The following is a 20,602-nucleotide window of genomic DNA, read 5'->3' on the forward strand; positions in this document are numbered from 1 at the left end:
CAAAGGTAATATTGGGTTTACTTAAGAGGGAGGGAAAGAGAAAAGGAACAAAGAAAAGGAAATTGCATAGGCCGAGAAGTCATCAGGGAAAGGAGAAAAACCAATAGAGAAGATCCAGGAGAGCTGATGAAGGGTAGGGAATTCTTTTTCAGGGAAGAGAAGGAATTTACAGAAGGAGCTGGAAAGGCTCCAGAACAGAACATGGTGCTACTGGAAAAGGAAAGAAATTTGTAATGGGAAGAGAGAAAGCTCCAGGATAGCTCAGGTCAAAGGAAGGAAGCCAGACATATCACCCTTATTTTGCCTTTAAAATTCTTAACAGCTTCATGAATATTTATTAGCTTATTGGATCAAGATCAGCCAATATTCACTGTTAGATACTAACCCAGAGGCTGGGGACTGTCATATGCTTGTTGGGTCAGTCATGCTGTCTAGTGTGGCTCATGACTATGAGTATCAACCTCAGGGGCAGGGGTGCTGGGAACAATTTGTATAGTGAGGGTGCTGGGAGCCATTGAACCAAATTGTAAACCCTGTATATAATGGAAACCACTTCAAGCCAGGGGTGCGGCAGCACCCTTAGCACCCCTAGTTCCAGCACCTTTGCTCAGGGGAGACTGTCATGTACCAGGGCAGAGACCCCAAACTGGTTGTCTGTTCTATCACTAGATTTTACCAACCCAGTAACAAATGTGAACTCCTGAAGCACTATAATAGTCTTATTGTGGATTCACAGACAGTCCCCTTGGGCACTCCAGTGTGTCTTGCCACCCAGGCAAGCTGGTTGCTATACACCAAAAATCACAAAATATTCAGGTTGCTCCCAGTCCCAAGAGACTAGTCAGTTACCCAGGTCAATTTGTACCTTAGATCTCTCACCAAAGACAATACTTGTAACCAGTTCTGTAATAAACTAACTAAAGATTTATTAACTAGGAAAAAGAAATGAGAGAGTTATAACAAGGTTAAAGTAGGCAAGCATACATAAACAAATGAGTTACAGTCTATAGTTTTAAAAGGTGACAGAGTTGTAGCAATATGTCAGCTCTGAATGTCCTTAGGGCTAACCTCGGTTGACCCAGAGGGATCTCTGCTTCTGTTCTGTAGCTCCAGCTCCATGAGAGTCCAAACAGCAGAAGAGAGATGAAAAATTTTCTTGACAGCTATGTTTGTTTCCTTCTTCCAGAATTCAAGTTGATGGGACAAACCCTTTCGCATGTAGCCTCTTCATGGGTGTGAAAGGGAAATCAAAGTCTTTGTATTGAGATGTCCCCCAATGGCCCATTTAGTTTTGATAGGCCTTTTTTGATGGTTAGGAGACAATCCCTCCTGACTGGGTTCTCAGTTTCAGAGTGAATATTTTTTACTGTCATAAAGCAAAAACTTAAATATTATCTTATAGCATTTGATAAAGAAATTATAATTAAGAGTCATCCATGCAGCAATTTACAAGCACTTTATGAAATCTAAACACATTGTTATAAGTCCAATACCCATTTTAACCATTCTAACACAGGTGAGGTGGCAAAATTTGCAGATGATACAAAACTACTTGAGATAATTAAGTCCAAGGCAGACTGCAAAGAGCTACAAAAGGATCTCACAAAACTGCATGACTGGGCAACAAAATGGCAGATTAAATTTAATGTTAATTAATTGCAAAGTAATGCACATGGGAAAACAATCTCAACTATAGATAAATTAGCTGTTACTATTCAAAAAAGAGATCTTGGAGTCACTGTGGATAGTTCTCTGAAAACATCCACTTAATGTGCAGTGGCAGTCAAAAAAGCGAACAGAATGTTGGGAGTCATTAAGAATGGGATAGATAAGAAGGCAGAAAATATCATATTGCCTCTATATAAATCCATAGTACACCCACATCTTGAATACTGTGTGCAGATGTGGTCACCCCATATCGAAAATGATATATTGGAATTGGAAAAGGTTCAGAAAAGGGCAACAAAGATGATTAGGGGTATGGAACAGCTTCCATGTGAGGAGAGATTAATAAGACTGGGATTTTTCAGCTTCGAAAAGAGACAACTAATGGGGGATATGATAGAAGTCTATAAAACCATGACTGGTGTAGAGAAAGTGAATATGGAAATGTTATTTACTCCTTCTCATAACATAAGAACTAGGGGTCAACAAATGAAATTGATAAGCAGCAGGTTTAAAACAAACAAAAGCAAGTATTTCTTCACACAACGCACAATCAACCTGTGGCACTCTTTGCCAGAGGATGTTGTGAAGGCCAAGACTATAACAGGGTTCAAAAAAGAACTAGATAAATTCATGGAGGATAGGGCCATCAATGGCTATTAGCCAGGATGGGCAGGGATGGTATCCCTAGCCTCTGTTTGCAGAAGCTGGGAATGAGCAACGGGGAATGGATCACTTGATGATTACCTATTCATTCCCTCTGGGGCACCTGGCATTGGCCACTGTCAGCAGACAGGATACTGGGCTAAGTAGACCTTTGGTCTGACCCAGTATGGCCGTTCTTACATTCTTATGTGAAACAGACTGGTTTTTAGCAATGAATCTGTCAGTGCTTGGCTAAGGCCTAAAACCTTGGCAAGAGCTGGCACCTGGTCAGCCAGTGTCACAGGGTGATTCACTGGGTACAGGTCTGACAAAATATCTCTGGCTTGATAATCCCCACTGCACCTTGGTAAAGTCAATGGGGAGATTGGTTTGGCTAAAAGAGTCACAGCCCTGCAAACCTGAACAGAAGCAGGCTAAGAATGACAGATGTTAGGTACACGGCTGGGCAACATCCACTAATAAAAGGAAGATGCTCTCCATTCACTTTTAATCCTTCTTTATTTCCTTCAGATTTTGATGAGGATAATGCAAATTAATGTCTGCAGAAAGTGATGCAAATAAGAGAGTTACAAACTGTAATTTAAAAGGACAAACAGCGGTATTCCTAATGTCCATAGTATAAAAAAGGTACATAATCTATTTTGTCTATTGCTTGCTTTAATACAAAGAAATTTAGTTCCTACTGGGAGAATTTATTGCTGCAGGTTCCCTACCAATTTAGGACTGTAGTGTTTACCTTTCCCTGTGAGCAGGCAGAGAAACAATGGTATATTGTGTAAATACAGTGGGGACATGGATTAATTTCAAACCCATCACGTAATCTTATGAGATTTCCCACGAGATCTCCTAACAGGTTGCAGCACTGTGAGCCATTATTTCCATATTTATTGGAAATAACATCTGAGCTAAGGCAATGCACAATATTCCCAATGCAAGCTCTCATGATGAGAATGAAATTAACTCTTATTGCGGTAAGTGCTGAGGGTTGGTTGGTTTTTTTGTTTTTTTTTTTAATCCTGAAACATTTACCCCAAATAACTACATATTCCCTTAAAGCTGTTGTGATACAGTATATCGTGTAACATTGTAATTTGGGGTTTTTTGTAAAGATGACTTTTGATCTGAAAATCCCCACTGAAATGACTGGGCTTGATTCTGATCTCTCTTGTACTATAAAACTGGCGCAACTCCACTAATTTTAATTGAGTTATTCCAGATTTATGCTAGTGTGAGATCAGAACCAGATCCACTTTATGGTACTAATTGTGCAAAGACCTTTCAAGATGCAAATATTGACACAATAAACCTTAATTAAAATGACTGTGTTCTACAGTGCTGTATGCTACAGAATGTACTTAAAAAAGCTTTATTATATATTCAATATTGCAGAACTCAGAGGCCCCATTGTACTAGCTACTGTACAAATACAAAGAAATACAGTATCCCTGTGCAAAAGAGTTTACAAGCCTACTGATGAATTATTTGGTGGAATGTGGGTCAGGAAATACACTGATACCCTCAGTTTCTTGCAGTTAAATTCATTGGGCCAGATCCTCACCTGGTGAAATTTGGTGTAGCTCCACTGAAGATGAAGAACTAGCCCCAACTATTTATTTGTTTAGTTACTTGCAAAGTGTCCCCAGTTCCAAGATACACACAGATACTTCTGTACTTAGATAACCTGGGGATACTGGGTGCACCTTGGAAGCACCTAAAACTCTAGCTGTTTTTATCGTGTTTCATTAAGGCTCTGGGCCACGCTCCTACACATGTTTCCCCTTCAATACTGATTCCTTTGTGAAAGTAGGCAGTTTCTCCTTCTTTAATCAACCTCCCGCTCTTACCTGATTCATCCACTGATACCTCAACATGCTGCTTGTAGTACTTCAATTTGTCGTCAAGGAAACAATTGTTAGGTCATAATCTACAGCTTGTGTCACTGAATGAATTCGGTAAGAGGGTCAGGGCAATTATAAGAACAATCTTCACTTATTCACAAGTATGTTATTAGTTATGTACTCTGGGGGAAAATACAAAAAGTACGCTGCAGTGGAATTTTGGTTTCAAAAGTTGCATTTTTTTTAAACGTTTGCCTGTGGGTGGCCACGACTGGGGGAAATCCAATAAAATTGGTTTTAGAAGCCATATCAGAAGATCATACACATAGCTACTCTGCAAGATGAGATTGCTATGGCATCAGAACCACAGCTGCCAAAATTTTCATGGGAAGCTGAGGTACTGGCAGCCTTCTCCCTGAGGGCCTGCTGAGATTTGACTTGTCCACTTAATTAACCACTTAACCATACTGTCCAAAAAGGCTGAACATGCAGCTGTCTTCAAATAGCTTAACATTGCCCTGTAGGTTTTTTTTTTTTTTTTTTTTTTTAAACAGAGTATCCATTTTCCTGCCTGAAATAGCCTTAGGCCAGAAATCTCTTCAGCTAGACTGGTGCTCCATCTATCCCTCCTCATGTTACAGCTGTGTCTGTCTTGCAAGTCAAGGGGGATTCTTACCCAGGACTCGACAAAGCTTAAAAAAAAAAAAAAACTTGGAGGGCTAAAGCTAGCCACTATTTAATATCTCAGTCCATTCTTTTTGAACGTAAAGATATACCCACAATTGTTGATCATTATAATTGTAAAATAACCTGAGTTTTTACAAACCACTATCACTTGGCATATTAAAAACATTTCAATATTTTACAGTTTAAATGAATTTACTAATATAAATATTTTATTTTCATTATTGGCAGAGGCTACTGGCTGCACATAGTTAATATTGACTCCAAACCTAAAAAGAATAATCATATTAACACCCAAACTCTTTTAATCTACATTTTTGTAAATGTTTTCCTAAGAGTTCATTCTTACATAATATAATAGACCCTCATTTGGAAACTCAGCCCTCAGCTTCAGTACAATAGTGTCTTTTTTGCCCCCAAACCTATTCAACTGTTGTTTAACTCAATCAGTTTCTCCCAGGTCTCTTAGGGATTTAAGTTTAGAAAACAGGCTTGCAAAAATACAGTGGCTCTTTTATAGTCTTACTAATTAAATGTAATTAAATTAATGGTAACTGAAATTGAATGTATTAAAAAAATCCAAAAGCATTTTGCTTTACATGTATAAACACTAGAGTAATTATTTCCTTTTCGGGAAAATGCCAGGGTAATAATGGAGATGACAGTGAAGTTCTTCACAATGGGCCGATGTAGACTATCAGGATTCATTAGCATGTGTGTGACTATTAAACAACTGCATTAATTTTAAGCCGAGTAACATATTTAGAAAACTGGAAAGAACCTTATTTTGTGAATTTAATCAACCTTTGCTCTTCCCCAGGTAGGTCAGAGCATATCTGCAATATTAAGCTGAAACTTATTCTTGACCATAGACCCATGATAAGAGGCCAGTTATTGTCAAACTTTCAAACACTTTTGATGGTTTGTAAACAAAGAACACTTCAAAATAAATAAATGAAAACTTTCTGTTAATATAACGGTAATTATGGAGATAAGTAATCTTTCCATAATTGAAGCTGTAACCAGCATTACCCTGTGAGCCCACTTTTCATCCCTCTCTATTTCCAAGAATAAAAATGCTCGATTTCTCAAAACTCTACAGATAGAGAATTTTTCAAGAAAGTGGTTCCATTTTTAAATGGTTTTAATTGTCTAATTTTTCTTTGCCTCCATCTATTGGCCTAATTAAATCACATGACAATAAACAAATCACATCATATTTACATTTTCAAATTTAGCTTTGGCAAGAGGCAGTTTTCAAGGGCAGGAAGAGTAAGCTGTTCAAAAAGTTGACATTCGCTATGGTTCGTCATCATCCAAGTGACTTACTGCCAGTGACCAATTTGTGGCAGACTATGGTTAGCAGACTGTCTTCACACAAAACAATGTGTTACTTGTGTCCGATGTTAACCACAGTGACTAGAATAATATGGATCCAATCATAACATAATGAATTAAATATCAACATATATCACTGTGAAACATTGGGGCCAGAGTATATAAAGAGTACAAGATCAATATCTATATAGAAAGTATGTAGAGTATGAGTATGTATACTTACACTCTATTTTAAGAGACAGCCCCAAAATATCCCCAAATACACAGAGTGCAAAGGTGCAATAGAATTAGTAGACAATCACACTTGTTAAGCAATTACTTTGTATCAGTTCCTTGAATTGTCGTGTAAGAAGCCTTTCATTATCTATATTAAGTGTGTAAATATATTGCATTACATGCACCACCATGCGTGCATGACACACAGTAACTGTTTACAGAATGAGAGATTGTCATTGAGAAACATTTATGATTGATGAAGTTACACAATAATCCAGTTACCTGGATTTTACTAGGTGATCTAAATTCACTTGCTCCATGATGGTACCGTACATTTACTATATGCACACCTTAATAATCAAGTTGCAGAAGTAGAAGGACTCTACTCATTTTCCTTTACTTTTCTTAGTTCAAAATGAAATCTGTGTTTGGTTTCACTAGAACTATAAATGGTAAGCAATATTAACCAAGACAATTTCTAAGTTCCTATTTAGTGCTCTAATTTAAAGTCTGACAGTTGTGTAATGCAGTACTGACATCTTCAATTTATAGTATAGTAGGTTACTTGATAAAATACGGCGTATTTCACACTGTGACTCGCCCACAATTGTTCCTGTGAATCATAGGGAAGAATTGCTTTCAGACTTGAATTACTAAACCAAGTACTGCTGCTTGTAATCATCCACTCTAAACACTCTTTCTAGCATTGCTAACAGAGACAAATATTTGCAACACCTAAACCAAAAAGTACAGCATAAGATAAACAAAATTGTCAACAGGTAATATTTTTTGCACAGCTTTGTTAAATATAGGGTACATCACAGCAGAAATATACTCTCTGATAGAAAATCAAGAACTGTTACCTATTTTAGAAAGCAAAGGGTAAATCACAAATCATGGGAAACCTGCAGAAACTGATGCTTTATCTAAACAAACTTTCAAAACTACTACTGCCCATTGACATTAACTAAAATACAGTGTTGCCTCAATCCCCAGGTGCACCAGGAGCCTTGTTCAAAGCCCACTGAAGTGAAAGGGAGTTGTTTGGATCAGGACTCAAGGTAAGAGCTTAGTACCTCTGGATGGCAGGGAAGAAAGAAGCTGTTTTCAGCTTCTCTATTATTGGGCTGGCTGGGGTCTGTTTCAGCCCCTGTTGTAGACTGCAGCAGCCTCAAGTTTGTTCTAAACTATATCCAGTTGGATATTGCCCCAAGAGCTCGAGCACAAACTACGGTTCTATGTTTTGGCCAGCCCTCATTCTCCCCACCCCCAGGACCGCCTTACGCCAGAGGCCAAGAAGGGGCTGGAGGTGGTGTAAGAATCAGATACACAGATTTTACACATGCTACCCAGGAAGATCTGCCATTTTTCTGACCACCATGCACCACTGGAGAATGCAAAATGGCCAGAGCCGGGCTCAGGATTCAGCCTTGTGACTACAGGTTAGACTCCACTCAGAAAACTTAGGACAGATTACAAAAAATTACAAGATAGCAAGTAGTCTCACTCAATTGAGGACATTAATATGCTCTTTGAAAAGCTGCCTAAACTCACACTTCATCTGATTCCCTGAGCCAACCAAATGTCAGTCCCAAGCTTGAATTTCCCGGCTTCTGTCAATCGGTCATAATTTAACACCAGTTTGAGGTTTAATATTTCAGATTTAGCTACAGTAAAAACATGCCTGTTACATTTCCAAGGTTACAAGAGTCAATTTTTCAACTCTTCTGTTGTTTTGCACAGGCTTTCACAGATGAAACACAGATTTCCCCCCTAAAAATGACCAGATTCTTCACTTAATAATTTTTAGCAATTTAACACTGCAAGTGCCCAGTAAGGCTGACAACACCCTTCCCTTTGTAACAAGTGCATCTATGAACAGACGAGGCATTTTCTGATCTATATTTGATTTAAACAAACAAGTGTTCCATGCATTAAACTTCAGTCTCTTGCTAGCTAATTTCAAAAAATAACAGACCAAGTACACCATCTTATGCAATCTAAGTCTTCTATGGCCAATGGGAAGGGAAGGCATCATCACTCTGTATTCCCTTTCCAGCAAGTGGGGATAATTTTATTCCTGCTAGAACTCTGCCAATAGGAACCTTGAGGGAAACTGCTGAATTGGGGCATTCCCTGGCTAAACTGGCTATGCGCCTTTTCAAAAAGTCTGAGCTGTCAATTTAGAACTGCATTGGCTGATCACATCCACCCTTCCCATCAACTAGATTAGTTACTGTTACTGCCTGCCACCATAACCTGAACCCTTGCAAAAGAGTTTGCCATCAGTGCACTCCACCAGGACTATGCTGACATAAACTGAGGTCAATTTGACACAATATCTTTTATTTTTTCTTTCATGTTCCTGACAAACTTATGTGCCATAAACACTAAAGTGCATCCCATTCACTTTTAAAGTACTTCAGACAAAGAGTCAAATGGGAATGCACTTTTACACAACCACTGTTAGTTTAAAAAAAATCATACAAATCCATTTTTCCATTGGAGGTTACGTTTACAAATACTCTATGCCTGGTAGATTGTCAAAGAATGTGTGCACATATGTAATCATTCCTTCCTGGAATCTTGGGCAAAATGACAGGATTCAGAGAATTTGGCTTCCTCATCAGTACTTGGCATCTCATACACTACAGCCTGAATACTGATGGCTTTATAGGCTTGCTATTTGTGAAGAATCACTTTGTCACTGGGTGGTGCCCAAACAGCTGTGTGCATGCAGTCAGTAGTTCCCAGGAGCAATGGAAAATTAACTAAGCCAAAGAAGTCATACATTGCTTAGTGCTTTACTTCTGGCACATTGTATCTCTGTAAAACTTAAAGCATAATTCTCAGTAACTGAGGGTGTTGCACAGCACAGTAAGAAAAGGAGAGCAACTCACCTCACTCTGGGAAAGGGCATCAGTGGGTAGAAGGAAGGCAGGAAAAGGCCATTTTGCCGACATTCTAGGTCTGCAGGTCCACAGATGAACCATGGCTGCCTGTTCCCCTACTCACAACTGGAACTTCTAGGTCAGAACTACTCCTACTGCTCCAGGAGTTCTGCTACAGCCCCAGCACAGACACACAAGGCAAAACAAAACATAGTCCAGACAAAGTAGCATCCCTATTAGTATATATCTGCTTGTGCATGCCTAAGTATGGGTCACATTAGAGACAACACTAGGATCACTGTATAGAATTTAATAAAGGTTTAAGTTCTATTTAGGAATAGGATAAGGTTCAAGTTTGTTCTTATTCCAGTTAGGTTTAGACATAAACTGCAAAGCAGGTGTCCATAAGGCACAAAGTCAAAGGGGACACCCAACAGAGCTGAATGCAAAGGGAAACTTAAAAGAATGCCTGCAAGTTTCCTTTTAGAACAGGCTCCATGAAGAGTGTGTGTGTGTATATATATATATATATATATATATATATATACACATACATAAAAAAATAAAAGGAAACTGGGTCTAATTTCCATCTTTCATCCGCAACCCCTCCCATGTATAACACTACTGCTGCTGACCCCCCGGAGACCCAAAATGAATTAAAAAGGCAAGGAAAACACTAAAGATGTGAAAAGGCAAAATAAACAGGGAAGAAAAACAAATTATAGAACAAAGGCACAACATGAAGATGGAACAGATGAAAAGGAGAGAAGTAAGGAAAAGGAAAGAAGTGACGAGAGCCTGGAAGTATGAGGGAGACACAATCAGAAAAATTTGCATTTCAAGATCTAGCCTTACAGCTAGAATTCTGGCAGCAAAGGACTGAGAGTTTTTTGCTGGCTCTGAAATTATCTCACTGTATCACCCTGGGCAAGACACTTGGTCTCTTGCTGTCTGAGGTTCCCCCATTCATCAGGGTATATTGATTAAAATCAAATGCATTTAAATCACCAATTTTAATCATGCTTTAAAATCAGCAAACAGAAAACCTTGATTTAAATCATCGATTTTACTCATGATCTGTATTTGTACCTTTTAGTTATTTTCCTAAAGAAAGGTTGAGTCTCATTAGTTGGTAAGCATTAAAACACATTGATGTGCAACCAAATATACTTTTTACACTAAATATGATGCTTCTTTTTGCAAACCAGAAGGGTACACTATATCTATTCTATGGCCAAAAACTACATTAATGCAGAGTTAAGGTGCTTGGTGGTATATCATACCCTTGCAGAACACTGAGTTGAGCAAAACAAACTTCTGAAAACCAGCAAATGCACAGTTAAAGTTGTCCATGCAACCTTAACTCTGCCCTCTTTCAGCAACACACTATTAAGACCCATTCACACACATACCTTTCATAGAATCATAGAATATTACGGTTGGAAGAGACCTCAGGATGTCATCGAGTCCAATCCCTGCTCAAAGCAGGACCAACCCCAACTAAATCATGCCAGCCAGGGCTTTGTCAAGCCGGGCCGTAAAAACCTCTAAGGATGGAGATTCCATCACCTCCCTAAATAACCCATTCCAGTGCTACGCTTCACCACCCTCCTAGTGAAATAGAGTTTCCTAATATCCAACCTAGATCTCCCCCATTGCAACTTGAGACCATTGCTTCTTGTTCTGTCATCTGCCACCACAGAGAACAGCCTAACTCCATCCTCTTTGAGGGCTGCTATCAAATCCTTCCTCACTCTTCTGTTCTGCAGACTAAATAACTGCAGTTCCTTCAGCCTCTCCTTGTAAGTCATGTGCCTCAGCCCCCTAATCATTTTCATTGCCCTCCACTGAACTCTCTCCAATTTGTCCACATCCCTTCTGTAGTGGGGGGACCAAAACTGGACAAAACTGGATGCAATACTCCAGGTGTGGCTTCACCAGTGCCGAATAGAGAGGAATAATCACTTCCCTCGATCTGCTGGCAATGCTCCTGCTAATACAGCCCAATATGCCATTGGCCTTCTTTGCAACAAGGGCACACTGCTGACTCATATCCAGTTTCTCATCCACTGTAATCCCCAGGTCCTTTTCTGTAGAACTGCTGCTTAGCCAGTCAGTCCCCAGGCTGTAGCAGTGCATGGGATTCTTCCTTCTTAAGTGCAGGACTTTCCTTTGCCAACGCCACAGTTGCTGAGATGTACAGGCTCTCTAACTCCTTTTACACCTGCCCGCCCCCCCCCTTCACTCTCACCCAGAGGATTCTGTCTAACACTAAAACGACAAAAAGGAAAAAAAAAAGAGTCAGTTGCCCACATCATCTTCCCTCTGTTCTCCTGCAGCTGGCAGTAACCAATGGAAATTATTTATATACAATCCAGGTGCAGTCAGTATATTAGGTGTTCTTACACTAAATAGTGGAGGCAGAAGTTGGGCCTGCAACACACATGGATTACTTGGAGGTGTGTGACAGAGCCGTGATTATATGAGGAGATGTATGTTTGCAGACTCTGACATGTGTGAGTAAGGGGAAGAGCTGCATGTGTACCTCCAGAATGCAATAGAATCCAGGGATTGCGTGTAATTCCCTGTGGAAGTGTGGTAACCACAGCCTCTCCAGGGTCTAAGAACAGGGGTGGGAGGAGTGGCTTAGGCAAATTCACTTAGATTGTAACACCTCAAAAGAGGTAACACCTCCTTGGCAAGTTTCAAACGATCCTGGTTCAAACTGGATTTGCCAGAGACCAACAGACAATGAAAGGACTTTTGGATAAATAGCCAGAGTTTAAACTGACTTGGGGCCTTCGTTCTGATCCAGCAAATGGAAAGGACTTTCTGTCCAAAGGGCAGGCACCAATCCTTAAGGAAGGACTGACACCTACCCAACCCCTTGTGGAGAGAGGTGGTGGATGATCTCTGGTAAACTTAACATGCATGTAGGTTCTTTTATTGTTTTAACATGTTTTCTCTGTAATGCTTTGTCCCTTACAAACAAATGTGCTTGCTTAGAAAAAGCTGCGTGGTAACCTTAAACCATGGGCAGTGACACTGTTTATAGCATCTGAGAAGAAGGGAAAGGAGGCCTGCTTAGGCAGTCTGACTTGCTGGGGAATTCACAGTGCAGGCAGGGAACTGTGCAGCCTGGAAATACCCTGGGGTCAGGAGGGAGGGGCTCATTTCTCTGCCCAAGAGTGGGTGCCCTTGCTGGGCCAGGGAGGGGGAAGGAAGGTGCAGTGGCCCTGAACTGTGACACCATGAACCCTCAAATTTCCCCAAAAATGTTCTAGAACTTATTAATAGCTTTCATATTGTCACTGAGGCAATTATGTAGACGCTCAGACAAGTCAGAGAAAGCCATCACTGCTCTTGGACACAAATCTCTGATGCAGTCCAAATATGCTCTCAGACATAATTTGATGTGTATACCAGGAATAAGTCCCAGATCATTTCTGCCCGAGTGACTCACCCAATGTCCAGTAGATCACAACTTCTTACGGCACCACGTAAATGTTGCAGAGTGGGTAAAATATGATGCTAACGCAGGCCACCGCTCTCCTCCAAAATCAGCCTGCAGTTAGCAGTCCCCATGTCATGCTATACCCCTTGCTCTCTCACAAACTTTTGCAACCTCATGATCCAGAATCACCCAGAATCCACACATTGGAAACATGGTAGCACACATATTTCTTCTCTTTCAGTGGTCAAGGTACCTGCACTGTCAGTTCCAAACCTCCATGTTATGTGTCTTTGAAAACACCACATTAACCTACCCTGAGTTCAGCAAGTAGCCACTCCCTCCCTTCCCAGCTCCTCAGGGGCTTACAATACAGATATTTCCTCAAACAACCAGTCCAAAACTTGCCTACCACCCATCTTCATTGCCCAACCCCTCTGCAGCCACAACCCCACTCCCTGTCCTTGTCCTGCCACCCTCCACCCCCATATACACACCAATTGCTGTCTTTGGCTCCTCCCCATCTGATTAAACAAAAATATTCTGCTCTGTTCACAGCAAACCTCCCCATAAAATGAAAACACATTATAACAGAGACAATTTGCAGCAAGCTATGAATTATTAAATCTTTATTGCACAGGTGTACAGATTAGAAATGTCAATGGTGGGATGTTCACCAGAGGCAGTAGCATTGGCACATTCCCTCAAACTAACCAGGTAAGTACAAAGTGGCTGCATAGAAATCCTCTCAAGGTTTTTTTTCTTTATTGGTGCATGCACAATACAATCCTTCTGGACTACACATCTATGCAAGCAAAGAAGCAAACATGTTCTTACATACTATGCTCAGATTGGGGCCCCCAAAGATTTAGTGGGTGTCATACACTACCTCAGGTAAAACTTCACAGATTGAGATGGTTTTGACCTGCATCACATCAACAGTTTTATCTCTAGCTCTGCAAAAAAAAGCTTTTTGAAAAACAGCTATTTTTTTCAGGGTTTATATCTCCACAACCCCTAATTCGAAGAATCCCAAATTTCAATCACTATCCCTATACTGCACCCTCCTGAAGAGCATCAAATTTCAAAGGAATCTGACAATGCATGTCAATACTATAGGACTTAGAAAGGTCTAGGTTTAAATAAAAGTTGTTATGGAACTACAGCACTACTATAATACATGTTTATTTAAGCAATTAGATATCTGAACTTGCACTTATTCAGATTCTTACTTTTTACATTTTTACATTTTTATTATGTTAGAAAATGGTGAATGTTGCATATCTTATTTACTAGATGATTAATTTTTACTTGCAATTTGTGTCAAGCTCTCTTTTCAAATCAATTAAAATGCACAAAAATAGCATTTTAATTATTTTTTTAATTAAATAAAGTACCTTCAGTGTGCTGGATACATAAGAAAAAAAGGTTTATCAAAACATGTTATGCATTTAAAAGTAACCTAGGTATTAAACAGTTTATCTATCTATCTAAACCATTATTCTTCTGTGCTTAGCGAATTGAACAGATTGTTTTTCTGGTCACCTTATGCTTCAAGATTTTAGAATTAGTAGATCTCATCTTCTCAAACCTAAATTTTATCCACAGATTGGAAGAGGAAAAACAAGCTTTCCTGCTTTTGCCTAAGTCCCTATTGGTTTCTTAACTTTGAATGAACTAATCACTGAACAAAACCAGTTGAATACACTGTAATGCACAAAATATTCTCTCTGTACCCGCAGAAGAGGTTACTGCTGTCAAAAGCCAGTTTAACACTTCAGCAAACTCTGACTTCGAGTGACTTCCACAAGTTCAGTGGTGTTTCTTTAGAATTTGGCACCAAATATGTACTGCTTAATATTATTTTTCCATTTAATTTAAGTGATTTTAATAGATTATAGCAAGTTTAGGACTTAACATAAGTTGTAAATTTCAAATTTAATTGTAAATATTTTTATAAACAAACATATTCAATTTAAATAAAAAATCCAATTTAAATTTTTAAAAAATCTTCTTTTTAATTAAAAAAAATCATATTTTTTCCTCCAGAAAATTGAGATAATGGTACTTCTCCAGCTTTTCAAAACACACTAAGATCTACAGATGAAACTATTCATTTCATTAAACATTTTGGGATGGGCTTGGTCACTGCCGACACCAATCACTGTACAGGATGCACTGTCCATATGCAACTTACTCTTTACCTCACCTTACATTCCAGGCTTATTTTACCAATTGTTATCTTGTCCACTGTAAATCATTCCCTGGATGTTCCCCCTTATTTTAGCTAGTACAGACATTCTGTTTCCAGCCTGCTAATCCATTTACCTCTCTAATCCTGCCCCCCAAGAAATAAGGACTCACCTATGTCCAATTACTCATGTGAAGACGGGCCTATTAAGGAACAACCAGGTTACTGCCAAATCCCATCTTTGCCTGGGGGACCACTACACCCTGGACCTGACCCTAGTTTTTATTTCATAAGAACAATTCATCCTTTCCCCCTCTAAATCTTTTAAGCTCCTCATACAGGATCAAATAAAGTTTGTTTGTCAAATCCATATCTTTGAAATGCTTCTGCTTCTGCTTCTCTTCAGATATAAAATGGAAAGATTATCTAGTTCTGTAAATCCTTTTGGATGAATAAACTCTTCTAAATCTTCTCATTTCACATTCTTCATCTCCAGTAGCACAACATTTTCAAGTGTCACAAGGCATGACCCAACTTTTGAGACCTAATTGAGTAAATCATCTAATAATTGCTTAGTTATATGAATGTACACATTTTTGAAACTGCTTGTGCATTCCCCACAGGCATTCTGGGAGAAATCCTGGCCCCACTGAAGTCAATGGGAGTTTTGTCATTAACTTCAGTAGGGCCAGGATTTCACCCTCTACAGCCCTGATTCTACAAACATTTACTCAAATGTTTAATGTTACTACCTTGAATAATTCCAGTTGGAATCAACGAGACTACTTACAGAAGCAAACTTAAGTCAGTGTTTGGAGGATCTGGGCCCAAATGCAGGGCTATATCTTAACTCTACCGCATAGGTGTTCATGTACACCCACAATTGTGCCCACTTTGAAATTAAACCTGTATATTTAGTTCTATGCAGTTCTCTCTAAACAATCGTGTGCATGATGCATTTCTTTATTTTCCCATGCAAACACTACATCCATTATCAAAAATGTAGCATACACATTTCTACCACATTACTCCATTAATGACAACTGAGATTTTTCAGTGGATTTAAGAAGTGCCATATTACAATAAATAGTCATAAAAACTTAGATCAATAACCAAAAAATGTAAGACCAACTCTGGAGTTATCCTATACAGTACCTGTTTGTAGTGTATCTTCACCAAGTTTGTAGAAGCATGTATCCAAAGATTGCTTCAAGTTCAGTGACCAAGATCTGCAAAGGAAAACCATACACATTAAAAATGTGCCATTGAAAGTAAATAGTTTTGGCATAAAAGCAGAGCAAAATCATTCTGCTAAACTTTCATTTGGAAATAAGTTTAAAATATTGTCCTTTACAGCTACGTGTAGAGCAATGCATGTTGTGTGAGATAAGAATGATGACTAGTGGGATAATCTATTAAATATAAGACATATACAGTATCATAAAGCTTTTAAGTAAGCTTGTTTATGGGAACTCAAAAATAGTACAGGATAGTTCCTGCAAACATCAAGTTTCAGAATAGTAATTTTACTACAATTATCAGTAATGATAGAATAAAACCAACACATTCAATATGTACAATGGCTAGTCGTATGGCAGAAAATAAAAATCTATTTAAAAACCTACAAACCGACATACATTTGAGCCATATTCTGCCTTTGATTTGCAGCAGAGCAACAGCATGAATTAGAGAACCATGCATCAACAAAGGGTATCATTTTTGTTTGCCATTTTATCCTTAAGAAAGTTAAAAATGACAATTCTACTATGGATTCCATAATCTGGCTCCATATATTTCTGTCCCTAAAGCAGACACATGTTCAGGCATGTGCATGTGCATAGCACTTACCCACAATTAGTATCTAGAGTCTCTATAAATTTTCCTGGTGATGCTGACACAGGGATACAGATATCAGCACTCTGCAGTGCATAATCCCTTTGACAAAACAAATTAGTTTTACTATACAGTTGCTACAGAAAGAAGAAAAAGAAAAGACTGAACAGTTAAAACTGTAAGATGTAGCAGAAGGAGGAAACAAACAAAAGAAGACTTAACTGACATGGAAAGGGATAGAAAAAGAAAGAAAGCAGAAAAGACAACAGTTCAAGTGCCAGACTGACATGGGAATGGTCATTATTCTGTACCAACACTTATCTGGTGGCTTCATCGGTTTGTCTACCACACTATCTTGAGGATTTCTAAGGGTATGTCTACACTGCAGAGTGTATGTGTGTCCTGGCTCATACGTATATGCCAGGGATCGGCAACCTTTGGCACACAGCCCATCAGCGAAATCCACTGGTGGGCCAGGACGGTTTGTTTACCTGCAGCGTCTGCAGGTTTGGCCGATCGCAGCTCCCACTGGCCGCGGTTCACTGTCCCAGGCCAATGGGAGCNATGGCTGTAGCTGTCAGTCCCAGGATATTAGAAAGACAGGTGGGTGAGGTAATAACTTTTATTGGACCAACTTCTGTTGTTGTTGAGATAGACAAGCTTTCGAGCTACACAGAGCTCTTCCTCAGGTCTGGGAAAGATACTCCAAGTATCACAGCTAAACATAAGTTTGAACAGATAGTTTATCATAAGTAAGGCTACGTTTTAGTCACAGGTATTTTTAGTAAAAATCATGGACTGGTCACTGGCTGTAAACAAAAAATCACAGCCCGTGACCTGCCCTTGACTTTTACTAAAAATACCTGTAACTAAAACTTGGGTGGGGGCTGTGGGAGCTCTGAGGCGGAGGGGAGCGGTCTGGCAGCACCGCAGGTGCTGGGGCAGGTGGCCCAGGACCCCTCTGGTGCTGAGAGGGGAGGGTTGGCGGGATTGGCAGGGGCTCCCCACCCGGCGCCGCACCCCTGCAGCTCCTAGGCAACGGAGGGGCACAAGCGGTGGTTGCCGCAGCTCCCATTGGCCAGGAACCACAGCCAATGACAGCTGCAGGGGCGGGGCCTGTGGGCACAGGCACCGCGTGGCACAGAGCCTTCCCCCCATCCCCCTCCGGCCCCTCCACCACCTAGGAGCTGCAGGGCCATGTCAGTGGGAGTCCCCCCACCCTGAGGTAAGCACCCACCCGCAGCCCCCAGCCACCTGCCCCTAGCCTGAGCCCCCGCTCAGGCAGCTCCTGAGCCAGAACCAGGTGCTGCAAAAGTCAGAGAGGTCACAGAAAGTCACAGAATCTGTGACTTCCATGACCTCCGTGACAGACTCGCAGCTTTAATCATAAGTACTTAACACATATTCTAAGGGACCATTCAAGGTGAAGTGGCCCATTAACATCCCTATAGTCACAGGACCAAAAAGGGGGGTTAGTGGATTATGGATTGTCATAGTAAGGTATAAATCCAGTGTCTTTATGAAGATCATGATTTTTAGTGTCTAGCAAAGTTGTGAGCTGTGAGCTTCAAAGGAAGGTTTGAAAGCTAGAAGCCTCTGGTAAGTGGCTGAGCCTTAATCAGTGGGCGGGGCATTCATACAGGCCAGGGCTTTATAAAGCAGCGCACAAGCGACCAGGGAGCTTTGCGAACAGGGAGTTTCGCAAGGGAGTTCTCCAGGTGAAGGAGGAGCAATACAGCATCCTTTTGGGGTAAGTGACTGTCTGTAGTGTGTGTTTGTTTGTGTTTGAGGGTTACTTGCTGTGTGCTGAGCTTGTGTTTGTCAGTCTGTTTGTTTGTTTTGGTTGTTTGAAGGACCGTGTGTTGTGGCTGGCAGTTGGAAGCTGTGAGCTTCAAAGGAAGGTTTGAAAGCTAGAAGCCTCTGGTAAGTGGCTGAGCCTTAATCAGTGGGCGGGGCATTCATACAGGCCAGGGCTTTATAAAGCAGCGCACAAGCGACCAGGGAGCTTTGCGAACAGGGGCTGCTAATAGGGAGTTTCGCAAGGGAGTTTGGAAGGGGAGCAGGAAGGGGGCGAGGTTCCCTTGCCGGTTCCATCTGTTTTCTCTTGATTCCCCTTAATACCTATAAAGCAACTACATTCTAACTTTTTGCTTAAACAACCCTTTCAGCTGACAGGGGGCTGCAGACGGGAGTTTGACAGAGGGAGGCTTACGATGGTTAGGAAGACCCGCAACACCTGTGCCAGCACTGCTACTGTCTCCTCCACCTGTGCCTGTAGCCAGACAGAGTGCCTAAGCATGGATGCCTCTACCCAGATCCTGGTGTGGTTTTGCAAAGACTGTAACTTGCAATTTCCACTTACTGATATCCAGGCTGCGGGGACCATCCAATGTGAGAGGTGCCTGCTGGTGGAATCTCTCAGGCAGCAGGTGGGAGAGCTACAGGAGGAGGTGGCTAGGTTGAGGAGCATCCGTATCCACGAGCAATTCCTCGACAGTGTCCATGTGGAGACAGCTGAGGTAGCTGTCCCAGGACACAGGACTGCTGATACACCACTGGTGGAGGAGGAGATGGCTCAGGGTGGACACTGGCAGCTGGTTACTTCTGGCAGCAGGCAGTGCTCCACCCTTGCTCCGAACCCTCCTGCCGTGGTTATAGGTAACCGTTATGCTCTTCTTGACACAGGAAAGAAGGAATCACTCCCTACAGTAAAGGAGGAGAAGCCTCGTACCCCTAAGGCTGGAAAGTCTGCTGCCACCACTGCGAATAGGAAACGTAGGGTAGTGGTGGTCGGAGACTCTCTGCTGAGGGGGACGGAGGCGCCCATCTGTCGCCCTGACATTTCATCTCGGGAGGTATGCTGCCTGCCGGGGGCCCGTATCCGAGACATTACGGAGGCATTGTCGAGGATTATCCAGCCCTCTGACTACTACCCCATGCTACTCATCCATGTGGGCACAAATGATACTGCGCGGTGTGACACTGAGCGGATCAAGAGTGACTACAGGGCTCTGGGAGTACGGGTAAAGGAGTTTGGAGCGCAGGTGGTATTCTCTTCAATTCTTCCTGTCAAAGGTAGGGGCCCGGGCAGAGACAGATGCATCATGGAGGTGAATGCCTGGCTGCGAAGATGGTGTCGCCAGGAGGGCTTTGGCTTCCTAGACCATGGGATGCTATTCGAGGAAGGACTGCTAGGCAGAGATGGCGTTCACCTTTCGAGGAGAGGAAAGACCCTATTCGGACACAGACTGGCTAACCTAGTGAGGAGGGCTTTAAACTAGGTTCGACGGGGACAGGTGAGCAAAGCCCACAGGTAAGTGGGGAACATGGAGACCGGGGAGATGGGTCAGAAACGAGAGGGAGTGTGGGCTATATTGGCAGAGAGAAAGGAGAGTCAGGACAAAACTGGGAGGAAAGATCAAACCAGTATCTTAGATGCCTATATACAAATGCGAGAAGTATGGGGAATAAGCAGGAAGAACTGGAAGTGCTAATAAATAAATACAACTATGACATTGTTGGCATCACTGAAACTTGGTGGGATAATACACATGATTGGAATGTTGGTGTGGATGGGTACAGCTTGCTCAGGAAGGATAGACAGGGGAAAAAGGGAGGAGGTGTTGCCTTATATATTAAAAATGTACACACTTGGACTGAGGTAGAGATGGACATAGGAGACGGAAGTGTTGAGAGTCTCTGGGTTAGGCTTAAAGGGGCAAAAAACAAGGGAGATGTCATGCTAGGAGTCTACTACAGGCCACCTAACCAGGTGGAAGAGGTGGATGAGGCTTTTTTCAAGCAACTAACAAAATCATCCAAAGCCCAA

General features: G+C 41.2%; 1 protein-coding gene across 4 annotated transcripts in view; it reads right to left on the reverse strand.

Annotated features, from left to right (window-relative positions):
• Positions 1-20,602, reverse strand: part of ENOX1 (ecto-NOX disulfide-thiol exchanger 1) — a 497,518-nt gene that overhangs the window by 376,724 nt on the left and 100,192 nt on the right. For all 4 annotated transcript variants that reach the window (XM_034758427.1, XM_034758426.1, XM_034758429.1 and 1 more), the window contains exon 2: positions 16,096-16,169. The gene's annotated coding sequence lies outside the window, so the exon portion shown is untranslated. The remainder of the gene's footprint in view (positions 1-16,095; positions 16,170-20,602) is intronic.

The sequence above is a fragment of the Trachemys scripta genome, chromosome 1, assembly GCF_013100865.1.
Source record: "Trachemys scripta elegans isolate TJP31775 chromosome 1, CAS_Tse_1.0, whole genome shotgun sequence".
Lineage (NCBI taxonomy): Eukaryota > Metazoa > Chordata > Testudines > Emydidae > Trachemys > Trachemys scripta.